Source organism: Carcharodon carcharias, chromosome 16 (genome assembly GCF_017639515.1).
Source record: "Carcharodon carcharias isolate sCarCar2 chromosome 16, sCarCar2.pri, whole genome shotgun sequence".
In the NCBI taxonomy this organism is placed as follows: Eukaryota; Metazoa; Chordata; class Chondrichthyes; order Lamniformes; family Lamnidae; genus Carcharodon; species Carcharodon carcharias.
Genome location: NC_054482.1, coordinates 24,376,774 through 24,391,961, shown reverse-complemented (window position 1 = coordinate 24,391,961; position 15,188 = coordinate 24,376,774). Strand labels below are relative to the sequence as shown.

The window sequence follows — 15,188 nt, the reverse complement described above, 5'->3', positions numbered from 1 at the left end:
ATACTTCAAACAGGAATTACAAGTGATCCTGGATGACGAGACGAAAGGCAAATTGAGAGGTGAAGAAAAAAATTGGACACAAGGTAAATGAGGTCCAGAATGAAGCCACCAGAACTATCTCAGCTGCACTGCATTTTGATTAAAATCCACTTCAACATAGAAGGAACGGTAAGATAAAAGCAAAATACTGCGGATGCTGGAAATCTGAAACAAAAACAAAAATAGCTGGAAAAACTCAGCAGGTCTGACAGCATCTGTGGAGAGGAAGACAGAGTTAACGTTTTGAGTCCGTTAGACTCTTCATCAGAAGGAACTGTACTTGCTTCTTTTGAATACAGGTGACAAGGACAGTTGTGTAGCAGGAAATTCCTGAGAATGTTGTCTAAAGAACAGCTCAGATACAGAGTGATTATTATGATGAAGAAAAGATGTACAATAAACCATGTGAAGCTGGAGTCTAGTTTGGAATAATATGACCACAATTTATCCCTCATAAATGACTGTGAAAGATTGCAAGTGAAATTGTGCAAGTCCAAGCAGCCTCAATCAAGTCATTGTTTCTCATTTATAATACCAAATTATTATTTAATTTCTAGTGGAAACTGAGATTCAGATTGGCAGGATCAACTAGGTTAACCTAAACAAAGAGCATTTCAGATAGAATTTAATCTGCACTGGCAGAATAGCAATGGATCAGTCGCAAGTTTGTGCATTTGCTCACCTACACATCCCATCTAAAAGTACAAATAGCTTTCAATGGGATGCCACCCAAATTAATGAAGTGTGAAATGTTATGACTAAAAAACGCTTGTACATCACCAACACTGCCTTAATGTTGAACTCATTTTTTTCTGTGAAGATCAAAAAATTCTGCGTTGGAGGCATCAGTGAGCAACTATGTAGAGTTAAACATCAGCTAAACTGAACCTTAAAACAAATAAATTCAGGTAGCCACATGTTATCAGTGACATTGAAAACTTCTTACTGAAGAGTGTAGAAGATTTAGATTGCAGGCATGAGGGATCACTGTTACAGTATCGAAGAGCTCTGGAAAAATCAGTTACTTACAAACATGCCACATCAGTCAGGGATGTCAGCTAACACACTAACAACATTTACCAGGTATTTGAAGGCTACACAGAGGAAACAAATTTTAATTCAGAAAGAAGGGATGTCCAGGTAATCTGTACACATATTGCTCATAAGGAGCTTTTTAATTGTCACATTGTATTGAATGAGGATGACAAGTTTTTGACAGAAATGTGATTACTTAATTTCATAAATGAGAATAGATATTCAATTTTAATTGCATGTTTTATTCATTTTGCACTACACTTCAAAGCACTATAAATCACACAATTGATAAAAAACGCTTCTGAATTAGGAGCTTCATGAATCACTGATATTCCTTCTTGCTTACAAGTAGATTATGCCATCAATGTGGTGAATCAACATAACTAAGAATATAGGAAAGGCCAAGAAAAAAGGAATCCAGTATATTGGTATATCAGGAGTTTACCCTCTTCAAATATCTGTTCCATTTTCCTGCCTGCAAAAATCAAGCTCTAAAATGGTGAACCATGTCTAACTACATAAGTGTTTGTAACTCTTTCGAGTACAAACCCGTTTCCATCTGTTTCAGATGAAGTTACATTGTTTCATAGTTTGCCATTGTGAGATTTGAACTCTTGATCTCAGGGTTACAAACCCAGTACCATAACCACTTGGCTATTTAGGCCAAGCCCATAAGTGTTTGTACTTGCAGACCAGCACTAGTGGGTTTAATTGCCCAAATCAGAAATTTAGCTTTCTATTATTATGGACATACTGGTCAGAGAATAGAGCAATGAAGCAAAACTATATTAATGATGGATGTCCATTTATGTCATTGTGACAGTCTGAGAATTGCCCACAATTTCTTACTAATATAATGGATTTCAATAATGTGTCGCACGAAAGGTTGTTGCAGAAAATAAAAGTTGTGAGTGGGCAAAAATCTGGAAAATGGAGTATAATGAGGGAAAATGCAAAACTGTCCATTTTGGAAAGAATAAGAAAGTATATTATCTATGTGGTATCGAGTTCCGCATTCTTAACACTAAGCAAAGACGTTTCTCTTGAATTCCTTATTTGGTTTATTAATAACTATCTTGCATTGTGGCCCCCTAGTTTTGGATTCCCCCAGCATTGCAAGTCTTCTTTCTACATCTCCCCTATTAAATCCCTTGATCATTATAAACTTCTCCATGAGGTCACCTCTTTGTCTCCTCTTTTTTGGAGGAAAGAACCCCAGTCTATTATGTCCTTCCTGATAATTTATACCCTTTTAGTAATTTGCCCCACATATCTAATATTACACATATGAAGACTGGCCCTCTCCTTTCATGAGTGCCCCAGCCTGTCCTGTGCTTGTTGATCGCAAATGGCACAACAGCTGGGCTATGACAATTAGCTTTAGTTTTTCTGGGTAAGGAAGGTTTTCCTTCCTGATGGCTATCCAACTACCTCTCTTGGAAAATGTGCACTCTCATTGTTTAACAGCCGGTTGACCCTGGAAGTGAACTACTGACCCGAGCATCTTGAAAAGATAGATCAATCCCTGTGTGGATAACACTCGAGCCACAACTCAATTCTTGAGACCCCTGCACTATCAACAATTCCTGGAAAGCTTGCATCCTCCGCATCCGGACCAGCTGTAAAATTCCAGAGGTGAAGGATAAGCACCATATGGTTACACTGACCATCTGTCAAGATTTCCATATATGAAGTTGATCCCCATACACAATATTTATTGCCATTAGTTATCATAAAAACTTCAACAAATTTTGTCATTTTCTTTTAACGAATTGGAATTGATTTAATTAAGAATGTTAAAGAGGTCAATAATAACAGACCACTGTCCCATTGAAGTTTGTATCTGCAGTGTCTTAACTCTATGCCATGATTGTATCCAATTGCATTTCCAATGTGCCAAATGTTTTTGGCATTACTACCCTCCCTGCAGGCTATTCCAAATATTAATCAATCTTTCAATTTTTTCACATTATGTCTGCTTTAAATTTATTTTTCACTCATTGAAATTCAAGTCATGTGCTCCCACTTTCCCTGGCTTAATCTGAAGCAACACTTTGGAGCTGACTATATACTGTAGAATTCATTTTTTTAATGCTTTCTAATGTCTAGACATTCAAAGAGATGAATCTACCAGCACTACCAAGTCACATTCTAATTATGTCTCTGCCAATTCAGTTGCATTCATTGGACATGTTGGAAGCAGATTTTTGTCAATAAAATATATATGGAGAGTTTGCTTTTTATCTTTCCAATAGAAAACTGATCCAAATTCATCCACAAACCCAGCAATGCATCTTCCATCTCCAATGCTTTCCCTGTTTAAGCAAGTTTGAGAAATTTGTATTTGACTTCCAAATCTAGGCCATTAATATAGAATTGAAACAACACAGGTTCAAGCACTGATCTGTGCAACACTTGAATTCACATCTCAACCATCCCTTACCTTATATCTCTTCCAATTACTATCTGTTTCCTATATTTTACCAATTTATTATTCAGTTATGTCTGTGCCGAGATTCTTGAAGCTTCTGCTTTCAATAGTAATCGTTCATGATTGTCTTCATCAAACAAGTCCAAACAAACAAGATTTTAGGGAGATGCAATATCTACATCAGCTGTAAAGTTCAAACATCTGGAAATTGGTCAGGCAGCACCTTCCTTTCCTAAATCCATAATCGCTGCTTCTTATTAAGTACATGCCTAATCCTGGGTAAACTTCCCATTATTTTAAACCATTGCTGATTGTGAGCCTGTAGTCGCCTGGATCAGATTTATTGTTCTTCTTAAATATAGGCACTATGTTTGTTTGGTGTCAAGACTAGGGACACTCACCATTGACAATGATTCCTCTTTGATGACAGTTAAAGCTCATTACACTTCCTCCCTTGCCTCATTCACAATCCTAAGGCATAGGTTAGTTGCCAGGACATATGTTCATGCTAAATTCCTTCAGCTTATCAAATCTCTCTGCAAAAATCATGTCAAAATTCCCATTGGGAAACTATAGAATAGGACTTCAAGTTATATTCTGTGGGAATACTTGTAAAAGTATTCTTAATTTATAAGAAATATTTCCTTTTCAGTTGTATGCCATTTTTATCTTTCCTCTTCTACTGCTCTTTCGCTATGACATTCTATTTCTCTTTCATGTACTATCCTTATCTCATCGGCATTTTTCAGTAACCTCCAATGTCGCTTCAAACATGTTGCAGCAAATTCTGACCATTGCTGCATGATCAATTTGAAAAATATTCAATTTTTCCTCACTTGCAAAATCATTCAGCAACTTTCCCAGAAAATTTTGAACTTCGTTGCTCATTTTTCTGGTTTTTACATTTTTTTTAAAACTTTGTATATTTTTGCAATGGCTCTTCTTGATTCTTGTCTGTATACTGTGGGTACTGACCTCCAATGGCTCTAATACTTCTCAACTCTGAATGTTATCCTGGTCACTCATAAGAATAAGGTTGCGACGTGAATTATCCCTTATGGGAAAATTACAGAATAGTTTTTAAATGTCAAGTATCACAGCTGTAGTCAGCTAAAAATCTGGCTGATGATGCAAAAATACATCATTGCCTGGCTCTGATACTAGCCATTAGTTTTTCTACAATTTCATCCACAATATCTTATATTTTGCAGAATCCTTTAAGTAGCAGGGATCTTACAAAACATGTATCCAAGACGGTGATGATAAACAAAGGAATAGATTTTCTTTTTTGAGCAGTCGAGAAATGGCACAGGAAGAGTCTTCTCCCAAATTAAACCTACCTACATTTTCTCTTAGACTTTGATTAAGAGGAAACTTAAGGCGATAAAATCTTGACATGAAAATTTTCAGAAAAATCCTCTAAAAATTTCTATGGCGGCAGAAGAGAGCGGGAAAAAATTATGTTAAATCAAAATAGTCTTGTGGTTTTGTGAAAACCACTTTGTCATGTTGCTTTGCTGCATCAAGAGTCAAGTTGTGTGGTTGACCAGGAAGGAAATGCCAACCCACAACATCTGAAGATACTTCCAGAAGGCAAGTTCAGGGCAGAAGGATGTTTCAATATATAGATTCATTCTTCCCATAAAAAGTGCCAATGTAAAGCTGCTCACCCAGAGAATTAAGTCAGCAGTGATTACTAAATTCCAGATTGTCTATCATTCATGAGTGTCTAGAATTGGTGGAATTCAATTATAATAACAAAGCATTTCAGTGTTAAATATTTCCATATATAAAGGAAAGCCATTGGATGTTTGAGGCCGCTTTTTACAAATACACATAATTTTTAAAATTTTGTGTATGAAGTTGTATGTTCTAAAATGCAAAATTAGCCGTCTTCTAGGACATTGAGAACTTTTTTTCCTTTGCTCTTGGGATGTATGAAACTGACAAGGCCAGCATTTGCTGCCCATTCCAAATTGTCCGTGAGCTGAATGGCTTGCTAGGCTATTTCAGAGGGTAAAGACTCAACCACATTGCTGTTGATCTGGAGTCACATGTAGGCCAGGCCAGGTAGGGGCAGCAGATTTCCTTTCCTAAAGGACATGAATGAACCAGATGCTTTTTTACAACAATTGATGATAGCAAAAAGATGACCATGAAACTGGGACTAGATTTCAATTCAATTTTATTCATTCAAATTTAAATTCCACCAGCTGCCATGGTGGGCTTTGAACCCATGCCCTCAGAGCATAAGCTTGGGCCTTGGCATTACTAGTACAGTACCACCGCACCGCAACCTCCTCCAGAGAACAACAGGAAGGCCAGCTCTCCACACACAAATAGGGCAGGTTCATTAGCGAAGCAAGAGAAACTCTAATGATGACAAATAGTATCTTGGGTGGGGTTTTGAACAGAGATGCAATATTAAAAACACTGTCCTTTAAAGCTGCAAAACCAGGCTCAGTCAGATGGTGTGCATGTTAATTCCATCTTTGTCTGTTCATCACAGCTGTCCGCTGAACAATATGGATAGAAATTAAATGCAATGTTCAGGATGCCACAACTTGTATGTGCCAAATGCCAGTCTGCACTCCTTGGTTAAAACGTCAAAATACTTTCAGGCTGTAAAATGAACCAGAGGTCTCAACATTGTATGGTTTAAATCCTGTCTATAGGTGCAGCAGACAACTAATGTATAGCTTGAAGCATGAACATGACTGGTTGCCTGTACTACAGCTTATTAACACGCAACAGCAGATTCCCCAACAGCAAGTTTGAGGATTTTCCTACCACTTCTAGCGGCATACTCATGGGAATGTAAATCCATTGACACCAAAGCAGCATTTTTGCAAGGGAAGCAATTTCAAAGAGTAGTATTTTTAAAGCCTCCAAAAGAAGCTGGAGGTATAGTGGGGAAATTAAGAAGGTTAAATAAGTGTATTTGTGGGCTAAACAATGCATCCAGGATTTGGTATTTTTCAGTTAGGTCCATCCTATTAAAAGTTGGTAGTGTTCAGCCAAAAGGAGATCCAATAATCTTTTATGCATTTTATGAAGGAAAACTAGCAGGCATCTTCTTACTGCACGTAGATGATTTCCTATGGGGAAGATCTGTGGCATTTGAGAAATTTATAATAGATAAAATTATGAAGAAATTCAAAATCGGAAGTTGGGCTTCTGGAGCATTTTAAGTACATAGGGTTGGATATTAGGCAGACTAAGTTGGGAATAACCTTAGCTTACCTAGTCTTACCCAGAGAATGCTAATAGGATCCCAATAAATCAAGCTAGGTCCTCGCAAAAGGAAGACTGTGAATAAGGAAGAAGCAGGTCAGTTAAGAAGCTTAATTGGACAATTAAACTGGCTATGCACACGAACAAGACCAGAAGTGTGCTAAAACAAAAACAGAATTACCTGGAAAAACTCAGCAGGTCTGGCAGCATCGGCGGAGAAGAAAAGAGTTGACGTTTCGAGTCCTCATGACCCTTCGACAGAACTCGAAACGTCAACTCTTTTCTTCTCCGCCGATGCTGCCAGACCTGCTGAGTTTTTCCAGGTAATTCTGTTTTTGTTTTGGATTTCCAGCATCCGCAGTTTTTTTGTTTTAATCTCAGAAGTGTGCTATGATCTATGAGAATTGAGCACCGTGCTGAAATATGCTACTGTCGGGGAAGTGCTGAAAGCAAATAAGACATTCAAAAAATTAAGTTCAGAGAAATGTATGTTCAGATTTCTAGACCATGATGATGCGGAAGAGATAAAATTAGTTATTTTTAGTTAGGCCTCACATTCTAACCTTCTCAATGGTTATTCATTTACAGCAGGATTCATTGCATTTTTAGTGGGAAGAAACGATAAATGCTGCCCATTAGCTTGGGAATCAAAGAAGATAAAGAGAGTGGTTAAAAGCACCTTAGCGGCAGAGACGCTTGTGCTGGTAGGGCGACAGATATGGCTATGAATTTGTCAAGTATTTTAAACGAACTCCTATATATATATATATATATATATATATATAAGGGAGAACCATGGAAAAATGTATCCATAGAATACTACGTAGATAATCGTTCATTCTGGAACCATAAGACATAGGAGTAGAAGCAGTCCATTCGGACCATCTAGTCTGCTCTGCCATTCAATGGGATCATGGCTGATCTCATAATCTTCAACTCCACTTTCCCTCCTTTTACCCATAATCCCTGGTTCTCTTACGGATTAAAAATCTGTCTATCTCAGCCTTGAATATACTTAATGACCAGGCTCTACAGCCTTCTGTGATAAAGAATTCCACAGATTAACAATCCTTTGAGAGAGGAAATTCCTCCTCATCTCTGTTTTAAATGGGTGGCCCCTCACTCTGAGATTATGCCCTCTGGTCCTAGACTCGCCCACAAGGGGAAACAACCATTCAGCATCTACCCTGTCAAGACCCCTAAGAATTTTAAGTGTTTCAAAAAGGTCACCTCTCATTGTTCTAAACTCCAATGAGTACAGGCCCAACCGACTCAACCTTTCCTCATAAGAAAATCCCTCCATACCCAGGCTCAACCTAGTGAACCTTCGCTGGACTGCCTCCAATGCCAGTATATATTTCTGTAAATAAAGGGACCAAAACCGTTCACAGTATTCTAGGTGAGGTTTAACTAGCGCCTTGTATAGTTTTAGCAAGATTTCCCTATTTTTATAATCCATTCCCTTTGAAATAAAGGCCAACATTCCATTTGCTTTCCCTATTACCTGCTGAACTTGCATACTAGCTTTTTGGGATTCATGCACAAGGTCCCCCAAATCCCTCTGTGCTGCAGCTTTCTGCAGTCTATCTCCATTTAAGTAATATTCAGCTCCTTCATTCTTCTTGCCAAAGTGCATAATCTCACATTTTCCCACATTATATCCCATCTGCCACGTTTTTGCACACTCACTTAACCTATCTGTATCCCTCTGTAGACTCTTTGTGTCATCCTCACCACTTGCCTTCCCACCTATTTTTGTGTCATCCGCAAACTTGGCGATATTACATTCATTTCCCTTATCCAAGTCATTAATGTATATTGCAAATAACTGTGGCCCCAGCATTGATCCCTGTGGCACTCCACTAGTTACAGGTTGCCATCCTGAAAATGTCCCCCGAATCCCAACTCTCTCGGAAGAATTTTTCCCTCGGCGATTTGGGGGCGGGGCCCGCTCGCTGAGGGGAAAATGTCGTGGGATGATGTCGGGAGGAACCCCCGACGTCATCCCGGTCCATTTAAATCTTCAGGAAGGCAGGCGGACAGCGAAATCAGCTGTCCGCCTGCCGACCTGTCAATGGCCAATTAAGACTGTTGACAGGCTAATTAACCTTGTTAAAGACCCTGCCCGTCCAAGCTTAAGGCTGGCGGGCAGGCCAGGAACCCCAGTGGGCTCCAGATTACTCATGAAACTTCATCCACTGGCGGGATGAAGTTTCATGTCCGTTTTTTAAAAATTTAATAAACTTTATGTGTTTCTTATTAACATGTCCCATCTTGTGTGACATTGTCACGTGAGGGGAACATGTTAATAATGTTACTATTTCTCTATTTTTTGACTTTTCTTACCTGTCAGTAAACTACCTGAGACAGCACTTTGCCTCAGGGAGCAGTGTGCGCTTTTGCAAGCTAGCGCGAAAGAGTGCACTTTGACAGTTGGGGATACCCTCTCCCCCCCACCCCCACCCTGCCCTGCACAGGAAGCGCATAGCATTTCCTGTTGGGCAAGCTGCTGGGTGGGCCTTAATTGTCCTGCCCACTCAAAATGGCAGCGGACCCTGTTTCTGCGGCGGGGGTCGGCTGCCCGCCCACCAAGGGCAAAGTTCTGCCCTCTATCTCCTATCAGTTAGCTAATCCTCTATCCATGCTAATATACTATTGATTTAACAGAGAATGTCGCAGAAAAGAGGTTGAAGATTGATCTTGCAAGTATATAAGAGATATTGGAAAGGAAGGGGATTTTCAAAGTTAAATGGGTTGATGCAAGTTACCAGTTATCTGATTGGACAAGCAGTTCTTGTGAAACAAAGGGCAGGACTTTCCCGTTGGCAAATGGTGGGGGTGGGGGTGGGGGTGGTGGTGGTGGTGGTGGTGGGGGGGGCCCGCTTGCCGACGCATAAAATGATGCGTGGTGACGTCGGGCGGAACTCCCGAAATCACGGCGCCCCATTTAAATTTTCAGGTAGACAGGGGCGCAGCAAAATCAGCTGTGCGCCCGCCGACCTGTCAATGGCCAACTGAGGCCGTTGACATGGTCATTAAAGTAATTAATGGACCTGTCCGTCCAACCTTAAGGTTGTCGGGCAGGCCAGGAGCCCTGGCGGGAATTAGAAAAAGCATGAAACCTCATCCACAGTCGGGATGAGGTCTCATGTAGGTTTTTAAAAATTTAATTAAAGTTTTAAAAAAAATTATGGGCATGTCCCCACTCATGTGACAGTGTCACATGAAGGGACAGACATGTCAGGGAATTTTTTTTTCCTCTCCATTTTTAATATTTCTTTTACTGTAGAGCCAATCTCCCTGAGGCAGCACTTAGCCTCAGGGAGATGCGTGCACTCTTTCATGCGCATGCGTGGAAGAACGCACTCTCAGGTTTAGGGATTCCCCCTGTCCGCACGGGGAGCGCTCAGTGCTTCCGTGCTGACGTCACACTGGGCAGGCCTTAGTTGGCCCGCACACGTAAAATGGAGGTGCGCCCCCGATCGGGGCCCGCATTTCAACTTCGCCTCCAACGGGGGGGGGTGGCGGTGGGGATCCTGCCCAAAGAAAATGTTGAATACCCTTGAAGAGAGACACCTTGTATTATAACGGATTGTAACAACATGGAAATTTTCATGTTATAATCTTATTAATTTTGTTTTTTAAGAAAATGGGGAATTTGGATTATGTAAAACAGTGATGCAATATAAGATAACATGATATTTTTAATTTTGTATGAACATTTTTGCATGCATATCAATATAATTTACCAAAAGGGGAATCTGTTAACATCTAATAGGTTCTGTTTAATGAATGTTAAATACCCAGTACTTAATGGTAATAAGGGGAACAGATGCTGGGTGTTGATTTGTTAATGATACTCAATTGTATATAAAGAAGAGTCAGCCAGGCTGTCAGGTGTGTTAGAGGGGAGAAGTCAGCTCTGTAGCGACCAATAAAACTCTCTACATAAGCATCCTGGTCTGTGTATCCTTCACAACCATGCTTGAGAATTAGATAACATCTAAGACCAAATTTTTAGCCAAAAAAAAATAGGGGTCGATTTTTACATGAGTAATAGGTTTCAGGGGTTGCAATTGACCCTCTCCCATTGTCTCGCTATTGCAGACTGTTCCCACCAATCCCTGCCCACAAAAGGAGTGCAAAAGAAACCAAGTAGTTTTAATCGCTCATTGAAGCGTGCAGACATGAGGAGCTGAACAGCAGCCTTCAATGGTGTGCTATTCTATGATTCTATCATTGAGTAGTTTTGCACCAGGGTGAGCAGGTGGTAAGTACAAAGAGCTTGGCCTTCTTGGCCAAATGTCAGGGTCGACTTTTACATGAGATCGACCATTATTCTAATATCTATGGTACAAGTCAGAATCCCATTTAGATTCAAAATTTACAAATTAATTTGCAGAAAGGTGCTTGTTTCAATAACAGTTAACAATACAATTTCAAAACATTTTGAATGACTGGCAAAAACAATTATAATCATCACAGCCACTGCCCAATTGTCTAATGCATAGCTAATGTTCAACTGAAAACAACCAAAAGCATCTGCACTGTCACCAATCCAAAAGCCTGTCAACAAAGTAGAAAGCTTTGCACAGAATCACTGTTGTGCTATTCCACGTCATTGGCACACCATGGCCTTGAAATGGGACTGGATTATAATTGAGTGCAAATATTTTACAAATTCAAATTAAATTGTTTAGCAGAGGTGTTAACCTGCTTACATAATTACGTAGAAATTACAATGCAGAAACAATCAATCAAACTGGTTTATGCTCCAAACAAGCCTTTAACCCAAACTCATCTCACCTTATCATCATCTCCTTTAACTTCTTTATTATCTCTAGTATTGAACTCCCACGAGTGGAAACATATTCTCAATGTGTGAACTATCAAATCCTTTCATAAATCTTAAAAGCCTTTATTAGGTTGTCTCAGTCTCTTTTCTGGTGAAAAGAGCCCCAGCTCAACCTACTCAGTATTTTCTGGTAGTTATAATCTTTCATTTCCAATGTTAGCCTTGTAAACATTTCTTAAGACCATTGTGAAAGCAATGTCACATGAACATGTGAATTTGCAAATTACAATCAGGTTTCAGCAACCTTTACAAAGTGTTTAACAGAATTCTACAGGCAGATCATACCATCACAACCTGCTCTTGATCCAAATTCCTGAATTCAATATCTCAATAAACTGACCATGTTATTTTTAATCACACATTTCAATCATTTAACATTTAACTCTATTGAAAATTGCACCATCAACAGCACTTACAAGCCAAAGAATGTAATGTTCTATAAGCAAAAGTATTAAGAGCAATAAGGCCAATAAGCTACTGTTGCTGGAGATAGGAGACAGAAGTTACCCGAGTTTCATTTTTGTGGGTTGATAACATGCAAATCCTCTGAATATAGCCAGGCAATCACTTCCAGATATCTATTACTGCATTGATCTGGGTATTCAAGTGATAATATTCAGCAAGTTTCATGTATCAATTTAGTACAGGTACATTGTAACAGTTATGAGGTTGAAAAGATGATTGTACTTTGGAACTGTAGCTTCAAATTTAGCTTAATGAAGAGCGTCAATGTGACCTCTTCTGTAGTCTGCCTGACAGCTAAAGTGGTTTCGTAGTTCAAGATCACAGGAAGGCTTAGATTGTTTTACTAAGAAGAAGGTGCTACGTTTTTACACTTGGAGACGCTGACAGCTGTCTCTTCAGTTTACAATGAGTAGATTGAGTCTCCAAAGTCCCAGAAAGATGCTGAAGGTACAGGGTTATAAACAGTTTGCTGTATACTGTACATTTACTTTAAGACAAAAGAAGGTTGGGATCAAAAATAGCTAATTAACAGTTCTACCTGAATGTTAGATTATGTGTTTTACGTTGCTATGGGGAAGAGGGTAGAGGAAACAATTTTTCAGATCATGTTACAGGCTTTCCTGTGAGTTAATGAATATCACAGACAGATAGCATAGGTTCTGTGGTCAGCAGAGAGAAAAGGCTAAGTGACTTTGCAAGCTACCACAGTTGGATGCATGAGGAAGAGGATCTTTACACAATGAGATGCATCCTGCAGCCTACTACAGATTCTGGGAGATTTGTTCTGGCATGGCCAGGGGTAAGAATCATTGGAACAGGCTTTACTGCTGGTGATGGATTTAAGAAACTCTCCAAAAACTGAGCAAAATGCCTGGAGATGGTCACTCCAAGTTATTACTTGGTGAAACAAGGATATGGAAACATAATGGAAGCTGGGAACAACTATGGTCTGTTTGCAAAAAGAACTGTAATTACATGGAGAGTGCCATGATTGATAAATAAACAAGGGGAATGTCACTTTTTGTAACAAAAGCAAAAAGTGCTGGGAAAACTCAGCAGGTCTGACAGCATCTGTGGAGAGAAAGACAGAGTTAATGTTTCGAGTCTGTATGACTCTTCTTCAGAACTAAAGGTCACTTTCTGTAGTTTGAAGTATAAGTTGGCTACAAAAAGAAAATAGTGTTTCGTCGAAAGTTTTTTGTCATTTGTTACAGTATAAGTTTTAAAATGTGAAAACTTGTTGTGTCATACAGCTGATAACTGGAAATTTGAATCTCTTTGTGAATTATTGGTCTTTAAAGAGATCATACCAACACGTGATGAAACGTTTTGGTCTTCAACTCTCAGTTTAAGATGTGCAGTTTTCTCATGGTTCAAATGTCTTTGTTGGGATCTGAAGACTTTGCTGGTGTAATCCTCAATTCTCCGTCCCTGTTAATTGATTTAAGTTGCATTCTCTCCCTCATCAGAAATAACGTTTAATTTCCAACCTGATGACCAGAAATGATGGTTGTAATGGAGCTTCCATACTGCCTTGAGCATCAGTTTCCAAATGCAAGATGTACAAACGCAAAAGGAAAACTTGATGCAAATCAAGCAACCTGAACGAACTTTTCTTTCGAAAATAAATTGGACAGATCCCAGTTATAACTCAAACTTCATTTTGGATTATTCTCAAAAGAATATTTTGAGTTGGGGGCACGTGTGTTCTCACTCTAAAAACCTTCAGCCTTAACAATGAACACAATGGGCATAGAAAGAAACAAATGGCACCAAAAATATCTGTAATATCCTGAGAAATCAGATAACATCAGAATAAAAAAGATGAAATTCAAAACTGATGATGAATGGGCAAAACTAAACAAAAACAAAACTCTTCCAACCACCATTTATCAGTGTATTGTATCCTATGGTAACCAGCAGGCAATGAGCAACAAGAAAGAAGTCAAGTCTTTGGCTTATAGGTAGAGGAAGCCGGCAAAGACTTGAAGAGGAAATGTAGTCTTATATCAAATTTTATACAAGCTTAGCTAAAACTTGCAGAGAAAGTGATTCCAAAACCAATAAGCACTGTTGAATGATTCCACTTTATCAGACTATTAACATTCAGGTTGCTGTAAATTTTGTAACTCCTTTGAATACAGTAAATATTTACTATTGGCACACTGAGTGTGACTGATGAAACAGCCATAGTCAAGTATTGCAAGCCATGGATCGGAAAATAGTCGTAATGAAAGACTCATGGGTTTCTTCCTCCAAATGATTCCTTTTCTAAGAAACTGAACCTGCCTGCCTTCCACTGCTCACATGATTGCAAAATCCTCGTGTCAGCTCACTACTAATTTCTCTCATTATCTCTGATTTTTTTCCCCACTCTGTTGCAGTTTATACCATAGGCAATGGCCCCTCTGCATGATTTAAGGATGTGTAGCGTAAGGGCCAGGTGGAAATTACCAAGTGAAATGTTTCCAACTTCATAGAGTTGTTGTAAAAGCAAACACATGATAGGCCCAGGAAGAAAAATGAAACATTATGACCTGACAGGAGTAAGTCTTCAATCCATACATCTACGTGGTTGACAATTAAAATTAATACCTCCCTCTTTGTAGCCAACATGTGGATTTACAAAGCAGAATGAAAAAGACATGTGGCAGGTCCATGTTATTTCATTTGAAGTTGCATAGCAGACCATAATACACTCCAGAATCCATTACTTCAATTTAATCCCACCAACATACTTGGGCTTAAGATTGTAATCCACTGCTCCTCCACAAACTGTCATAGACGCTCAGGTCTGGGATATCATTAAATATATCAAATAAATATCATAAGGTCTCACAAGTTAACAAAAAGATGAATTTAACTTCTTTAGGTTTTTGCTTAAATTGTCTTGAAGTGCATTTCAGTACATGATCGGTTTAGATATCAACAGCTGCACACTCATGAGATTCTTTCAACAATTTAATTAAGAATATAAAGATACACACAGACACAGATGAACAGTAGGTATGAAATTTATCCTTGCAGAACTCCAATCCTCACCACCTTCTAGCTAAAGCCTTCTCCACTTATAATTGCTTTCAGTTTTCTTTTGTTAGGTTAGTCAATTGGTTTTTAGTTCCTTGGACC

The 15,188-nt window shown here is 39.0% G+C and overlaps 1 protein-coding gene across 2 annotated transcripts in view; it reads right to left on the bottom strand.

The window, feature by feature from the left end:
* atf6 (activating transcription factor 6) overlaps window positions 1-15,188 on the bottom strand; it is a 368,108-nt gene that overhangs the window by 104,003 nt on the left and 248,917 nt on the right. The window lies entirely within an intron of this gene.